An 8,521-nucleotide genomic window follows, 5' to 3' on the forward strand; every position below is an offset into this window, starting at 1 on the left:
CTTGTTCTGTGGCAGATAATTCGCCCCACCCTTAATGCAATTAACTGTTTTTTTCCCCAAAAAATGACAATTCCTAGTTAAAACTATTTAACCCAAATGAAAAGTCCTAGGAAAAGGTCCTTTTTGAAAAATGAATGTACCTCTAAACTTTCAATAAATTTCATGACACTTACCTAACAATATTTGAACAGACCAGTCATAGCTTATCAAACTGAGTATTAAAAGTTTCCCAATAGCATATATGTTGACTCGAAGATTATACCATTTCACTTTTTACATACATATTCATCATTTTCTTACAGGATTACAAAAACCTTTTCCACCCACTTCTTCATTTCAGTTGACCAGTTCTTAAATGTCATCACCAAAAAGACTTCCTATTTCAACACGAAAAGTGCAGGGCAAAGTTTAGTCATCTCAGAAATTAAAAGTCTTTATGAAAGCCCCCAAAGTAATCAGAAAGACAAATCTTCACCACATTACTTACAATCCCCCATCTTTGTTGTTGTTGTTGTTTGAAATTTTACTGCAGCTAAAGATTGTGACCTTTTTTTTCTGCCAAAATCTAAGCAATACTATATTAGTATCATCATTTCTGAATATACCACATCATTTATTCAGAGAACAAAAAGAAAAACAGATTATAGGGAAAGTGTATTTTGTGTATATATGTATATATATATATATGCATATATATATACTAGAATAAATTTCAGAACAAAATGTTAGAATTGGAAAGAACCATAATATAGAGAATATTAGGATTAGAAGAGACTTAAAACACAAAAGCATAAGGTCAGGGATGGAAAGAATTAGTATTATATCTTAGTATTATAGTTGTTATTATATTCTATTTATAATATTAGTATTATATACTTAGTATATATCTTGATAAAAAAGATAGATAAGATAGCTAGATTGAAATGAAGAGAATAGAAGAAAAGAAAAGAGGCAGAGTCAGAGACATAAAGATGCAGAGAGATGCACAATATAACTATACAACCTATATAATACACTATTTAAAGATAACTCTTTAAAATCAACATTTTAAAATATCCCTTTCTTATGAGTCATAATCCATGTGTCTTGAGGTTCATGAAGAAAATAAAACTGTCTCTCAGAAATGTCTCATTTTCAGAGGAAGGCAGGTTTCTTTAAATTGGGAACTGAATGGAGACCGATGCTTTTCTTGATCCAAGTTGTCAGCGGTGAGCCCGATGAGCATGGTGATGACGATGAGGATGGTGATGATGGTGAAGGTGATGGTGACCTGCTTGTAGCGGATGGAGACCATGGAGGTTATGCCGGTTATGGTGAATACGCCCAAGGGGACCACCAGCATGTAATGGCCAAGGATGTGCCCACCTGACACGATTTCTACCCACAGCCCTGTAGTGCCTCTCTATATCAGGCTCATGTGCACGAGTTCCACTGTGATGAATGCACATAGCTACCAGAAGCAGAAAAAGAACCACCAAGGCAACTCCCATGAGTAAGAATAATGGACTGATGTCACCTAGGAAATTAAGCATTTTTGAAATGGAAGAGGCTTCAATACTTGTTTCCACTGATAACTCTGCAAATGAAGATGAGTTGATAATCTGCTTCCCACAGCAGCAGAACAGCCAGCTGCATGCCTCTCCTTCTCTGGTTTCTTTAAAGCCTGTTAGTTTTTGTCCCTTTGCTTGCTGTGGCTCTTCCAAGCTTACACATTTTGTTCTCTCAGCTCCTACATTTTGGAAATAATCCAGAGAATTTGAGAACTGCCTCTTTTGGCTTGGAGTCTAGGAAAATAGAAACAAGCAGCAAACTACTAACTCTGAGATTGTTACCAGACATATGTCTCAAGGCCAGAATTACAAAATTTCAGGATTAGAAGGGAACTCAGTGGCCATTGAGTCTAGCCTATAGTTGAAAAAGAATTTGTTTTACAACATATCTGTCAAATGGTCAGTTAGATTCTGCATGATAACCTCTCATATGGGAAAGTGGGGCTATGTCTTAAGGCAGCCCATTCTTCTTTTGAATAAAAGAAATATCAGCTCAAACAGCAAGTGGACTAAGGGCTCTTGGGCCCATTAAGTTCAGGAGGGCCTTGGAGAAGTTTATGGCCCATTTGTTGATCTAAGTATAATGATTTTTAAAACTAGAGCAACAGGGCTTATCTTCAATCAAACATAGGTATTTTCAGACAGAGGAGAGGATGAAAGAAAAGAGAAAAAGAAGAAGAAGATGGAGAAAGAAGGAGAGTATGGATTTATTTTCTCTTCAGACTGTACTAAGCACTGGGAATACAAATACAAACAAATGACAGTTCCCAGGGAGCTTACATTCTAATGGAGCAAGAAAAACATATAAAGAAGTGCTAAAAGTAAGGAGAAGGGTATCCACTGTCTCAACATTTCTGTGTTGAAAGGGTAGAGAAGTCTGAAATTGGAGTTAAAATTGCAAAGAGAATGACTGGGCTCTTCATGAAAGAGTGGACTGGACTAGAGATTTATCTATCAAGAAAATGCCTGAGGGTGAAGGATATATCCAGCATGAAAAGGTTGTTATTGAGGAAGTAGAAAGAAGTTCATAGCAGTACTGGGGTTTAGCCACTTCCATCTAGACAGAATTCAGAATGAACAGACTCAAACAGAGATGCTTCTTACTCTCCAAAATATAGTTTGCCAATATACCCAAAGAGGTGGAAGGCACTAGTTTTACAATGAAGTAGTTCTTTTCTGCTTTCCCTATATGATCTAGTTACACTAATACAGGTAGGCAGGGACCAACCTTACACGAACACTTTACCCATGGCCTGCAACTCCTCCATCTGAATGAGAGTTTAACTGAAAGGAAGACAGGATTTTCTGGGGGAAACTGAGGGAATTGATAAGTCAGCTAGGGATCTAGATATTTAGATTAATGAGTTAATGAATGGACTTAGAGTCAAATTTGAGTTCAAATCCTGCTTTGGACATTTACAAGATGTGTGATCTTGGCATAGTCATTTATCTGCTTAGTAACTCAGTTTATTCATCTGAAAAATTAGGATAATAATAGCCCTACTTCTCAGAGTTCTTGTGAGAAACAAATGAGACAACATATGTAAAGTGCTTTGCAAAAGTTAGAGCAATATAGGTGGTAATTATCATTAGTTTTAGTGTTATCAATAAGATGCCTGGCTTAGAGCTTCTTGGAAAAAGGTAAAAGTTCATTAAAAGGAGAAACCATTGGAAATCACCTTAATGCTTCTTCTCAATCACTGGCTTCTTTGGAGGCCTATTCATCACGACAGAGCTGAGACTTCCTGACCAAGAAGTGTCCCAGAGAAATTTTATAGACCTCTACCTCATTCATTGAAAGGGGTCCCAAATTCCCTCTGGTCCAAGACCACTGAGAGCAGTAACAATAGGCAGGTACCTTCTGAGGTTAAATCAAAGGATACATGAGACCCTCCCAGGACTTTTGGGGCTAGATCAGCACAAACAATGATGATTCTGGATTTCATGAGTTCCCTCTTATTTCCAATGGTGCCTGGTGTATAATAATGGGTAGGCTTTGCAGAAACTATGTGCCGCCTGGAAGCACCAAGAGGCTTATGTTTGGGTCCAAGAACTCTATCACCAATACTTCTGCTGACTCTTTCCAAAAAGTCATCATGTAGCATGTCCCTTGTTATCCTCATATTCCAAGTCCATACCAAAATTTTGGGGAATGAACAAAGGTTTTGCTGATCTATTTTGCCTGTAGAAAACCTACTCACAAATCCTTTCCTGAATGTTGAGTGTACTGCTAACAGTCTTGGAAATGTCAGTACAAATATAGATCATAAGATCATCGATTTTTAAAAAAAGGAGCATTAGAAACCATCAAGTTCAACTTCCTTATATTTTTCACAGGATTATATAATCAGTAAGTGTTTGAAGATGATTTTAAATCATATCTTCTTAACTCTGAGGTCAGTTTCCAACCTACTATAGGAGTTGATATCCAAATTATTAACATGATAATAGGATTGTAGATGCAAATCTGGAAGGAAAATGGCAATTCCTTTAGTTTACATCCCCTTCATCTTATAGATGAGAAAACTGAGACTCAAGTAGGTCAAGTGATTTGCTCCAGGTAACACAGTCAGCAAGTGTCAGAAGCAGATTTGAGGGGGCAGCTGGGTAGAGTCAGGCCTAGAGATGGGAGGTCCTAGGTTCAAATTCAGCCTCAGCCACTTCCCAGCTGTGTGACCCTGGGCAAGTCATTTGATCCCCATTGCCCACCCTTACCACTCTTCCATCTAGGAGCCAATACATAGAAGTTAAGGGTTTAAAAATGTTTAAAAAAAAAGAAGTAGATTTGAACTCAGGTACTCACATTCCTACTGAATCAAACTACCTTCAAGAGAGTATGTTGGAGAAATAATTATTTTTCAGGAATGAGTTGAACTATATCATCTCTGAAATTCTGGGGGAGACTCTTTGAGACTTCCTCAGGACTAACAATATACAGTTCAATTTAGCATTGCAACTATCTGCCTCTATCATTAGTTAAGAAAGAAAAGCAGGGAACTCTGCTTGCATGGTTATTATCAGGCATTAGAACAGTTACTATCAAGGACTGGTAACTCTTCTCTTATTCTCAAACCACTTATGGCAATCCATAAAACTCAGTAAACTGAATTTAAACAAGGAAATTTGCTACCTGGTTCACATCTTCAAAGGAGATGAATGCAATGTTTTTTAATGGCCTTGAACCATACAACAAGCCTGTCATCTTTTCAGAGATTTACAAATTGTATATTTTCCATCATGCTTGACCAGAGTACTGAGATAGAGGCACAGTGCATTGGACTTTGAGTCAAGATCTTAGTTCGAGTTCAAACAGATACATACTAGTTTAGTGACCCTGAGCAAGTCCCTTAACCTCTCTCTGCCTTTGTTCTCTTATCTATAAAATATCTGTAAAGTGTTTACAAATCTCAAAGCACTACATAAAAAATTTATCTATATGGCATCCTCATCTATTCAGTCAACCCCAGACTGCACATAATTCTTCTGGGATACAAAATTCAGTCTCCTTCAGGAATACTAGCTATACACCAAGCTTGGAAAATGTCTGTTTATTTAGGCAACATTGGAGTTCCTGGCTCACACTGCACGAAACCTGGGAGGGAGAGGTTATTAGGATAGAATGCAATGTTCCCTTTCCTCTCCCATTCTTTCACTGAACATGGTCTCACTCAAGGTAAACAGTGACCTGATAAAGACCTTGAATGTTTCCTGATTTTTTCAGAGTATTATTTGAGTAAACCTGGAAGAGTTATCTTCACTGACACATATTGTCAAAGACCTTTAAAATTTTTGAAGTAAATGTCATATTGCCTTTTAGCTTTTCAGGATTTGCTCTTGGACTACCTACATTGCCCCTGGTAAAAAAAAATCTAAAATGGTAAAATTGAATGTTTGCAATGTGTATCCATTTATCCTTAGGTTATAATAATAATTATTAATAATAATGACATACATTTCTTTAAGGTTTGCACATGCTTTATATGTAGTCTTATTTGATCCTTACAACTCTCTAAGATGCAGTTGTATTTCAATTTTATAGATAAGGAAACTGTGAATATGAAATACCCTACCCTCCATAATTATATCTTTAGTATATATGTGTTTATACATATATATTTTTTAACCCTTATCTTCCATCTTGGAATCAATACCATATAGTGTTCCAAGGCAGAAGAGTGATAAGGGCTAAGAATGGGGGCTAAGTGACTTGTCCAGGATTATACAACTAGGAAGTGTCTGAGGTCAGATTTGAACCCAGGACCTTCGGTCTCTGGGGAAAAAATCCCTATTGTTGTAATTGTTGCAATTCAGTCATCTTGTAATGTTAATGGGTAAGTATTCAATTATTTCTGCAAAATAACTATCAAGGTTTTTACTAAATAAATTTTGCATTAAAGGACTACAAAGCATGCATAATACAAGTGTAAAAACTATGTACTACACACTATTTATGATGATTTCACTTCTTTTGTTAGCCCATTGGGTAAGAATTAAGTGTGTGTGTGTATATTTACATATATATGTACATACATATATATATGAAAATTATTATATCTCTAGCACAAGTTTCGGTTATATAAGAGGGCCACTCTCAAGGCTCAAGGTCTTCATTTCCTAAACTGGAGTTTGGCTTTTTGTGAGACTGGCTCTTTCTCAATCAATCTATTTCTTTTTGGCTTGGAGACTTTGTATTATTTTTGATGTCATGGCTAATAAATTTTTGCCACAAAACTGAGACCAAAATGGTAACTGATTTTTCCAGAGTCATACAGCTACTAAGGGTCTGTTATTAAGATCTGATTCTAAGTCAAGCATTCTATTCAATTCTCCACCTATCTCTGTCCATTCAAAGATCTGACAAATCTTCATCTTTGTTCCACCACATCTCCCAGTATTCTCCCACAAACTTTTGCCAGTATGGTTTCACCAGATAGTCTTGGACAAAGATTATCAGAATGATATTAGAGACTTGGCACCAGTACTTTGAAACAGAATCAGCATGGAATAGTGGAAAGAGAGTTGAGATTTGGAATAAGGAAGATCTTGTATAAACCAGTGGAACTGCTTGTCAGTTCCAGGGGGTGGGGAGAAGAGAAGGGAGAGAATATAAATCATGTAACCACAGAAAAATATTCCCCCCAAAATAAATTAAATAATGTGGAATAAGGAAGATCTTGGTTCTAATTGTAAAGACATTTGCTGGAAGCCATGTTGGCCAAGCATGAGTGCCAGTTACTTGGATGGAACACAGAATGCAGTGAAGGCATTTTGAGCTGGCATGAGACCAAAAGTCAGTTGGGATTTGACTATAAAAGCAGAAAAGATCAGTGCATCATCCTCTTAATCTATAAAGACTGGTGGGGAGGACAGGTCATCTCAGGATTGTCTCATAGCTAAGATTAAGTGCCTAAGCGGCTGATAGGGAATATACCAGCATCCAACACCATTATTGAACAACATCTATAAAATCAACACCAAAATATCAGCAATAAATACCAGCCAGAAGATCAACAAAAGCTAACTCTTAGTGGACTGAGAAATCCTTCAAGCTTTGGCCTAGCCAGACAATTGACCAAGCAAGCTTTAAGATACCAGCTGATTTATATCAACAACATATTTAGATAAAGGTTTAGGATCTTCCTTTAATCCTTTCCTCCTTCACAATTTCCCCAAACCTTTCCTTTACCTTATCAGTTACCATTAAATAGTTTTTATAAGAAAGCCATCAGAGACCTGAATATTCTAAGAGTTCCAGCAAGTTGTCATTTAGAGATCCACCTGGCAACTGGTGAAGATGACTTCACAATTATTTATCTTCTGAGTGAATTCATCAAATCGCAATCAGAAATAGAAATCAAGGGTTATCATCCTTGAAGTTATTATTCAATTGGATTACTAATTGAGGGAATTAATCACTTCCTTGTTAGTTAATGACAATAGGTGGGAACCAGTGAAACCAGTGAACTGCTTATGCATGTTAACAGATTCTACACAATTTCAGGCAGCAGCAAGATTACTGAAGCTGCTTCTAAATAAACCTATCTTGGCATCCAGATAGGACGTTTCATCAAAATCTCTCATCCTTTCCCACCTCCATCTGTAGTATTCCTGGGGGCTCTATAATAACCATCTACAAATTCTCCCAGGATCTTTACACCATTCTAGGACAAGTGACTTAAGTCTCAATTTCTCCATCTATTAAATGAGAGGGTTGGAGTCGATGGCTTTTAAGGTTCCTCTTATCTTTAAACCTATGATCGTATAAGTATTACATCCTGTCATTATAAGATTTGACAACCAGAACATAGTTTACTTCTAAACACATCTTGAAAACTAAATCAGCCATAAGTCCACTGCTCTGTTTTGCATGGTTTGATTATCCCTTCTATAAGTAGAAGTAATTGAAGGGCAACTCTTCCATTTGGGCTCCATTGCTCAGGACAACTATCTACCTCATAGTGAGGTAAATCACCATTGGGAAAAAGCAAACCTATGCCATAACAATTCTTCCTAGTTGTTGGTGCTGCTATAGAAATTCCAAATGAATTACCGGCAGCTCAGAATATTGACTTTAGAAGTTCAGGAGTAATAAACAATAGCTAACATTGATATAGCTGTGACCCAAGTATGCAATAGTGGGTGATAAATCAGAATCAACTGATTGCCCCCTGGGCAGTCCTAAGCAAAATTTTAGCTATAATTGGTCCACGTAAAATAGAAAGAAGGCACAGAAAGTGACAAAAGGAATGGTCTTTAAAAGTGGCAAGAACTTCCTGTTATGAGCTCTTTCGCCTTCAAACTTGACCTTGAAGGAGCTCTGGCTTGGGACCTTGGACCTTCCAACTTCCTTTAGGACTACCACATGGGTGAGTGAAAAAGACTGACTTTCCTGGATCCTGAAGGAACTAGCATTCTGAGAGACCCCTCCCCCATCTTGGAGGAGGAGGCCACATGGTTGAAGCCCTTGTTTA

The sequence above is a fragment of the Gracilinanus agilis genome, chromosome 1 (genome assembly GCF_016433145.1).
Source record: "Gracilinanus agilis isolate LMUSP501 chromosome 1, AgileGrace, whole genome shotgun sequence".
NCBI lineage: Eukaryota > Metazoa > Chordata > Mammalia > Didelphimorphia > Didelphidae > Gracilinanus > Gracilinanus agilis.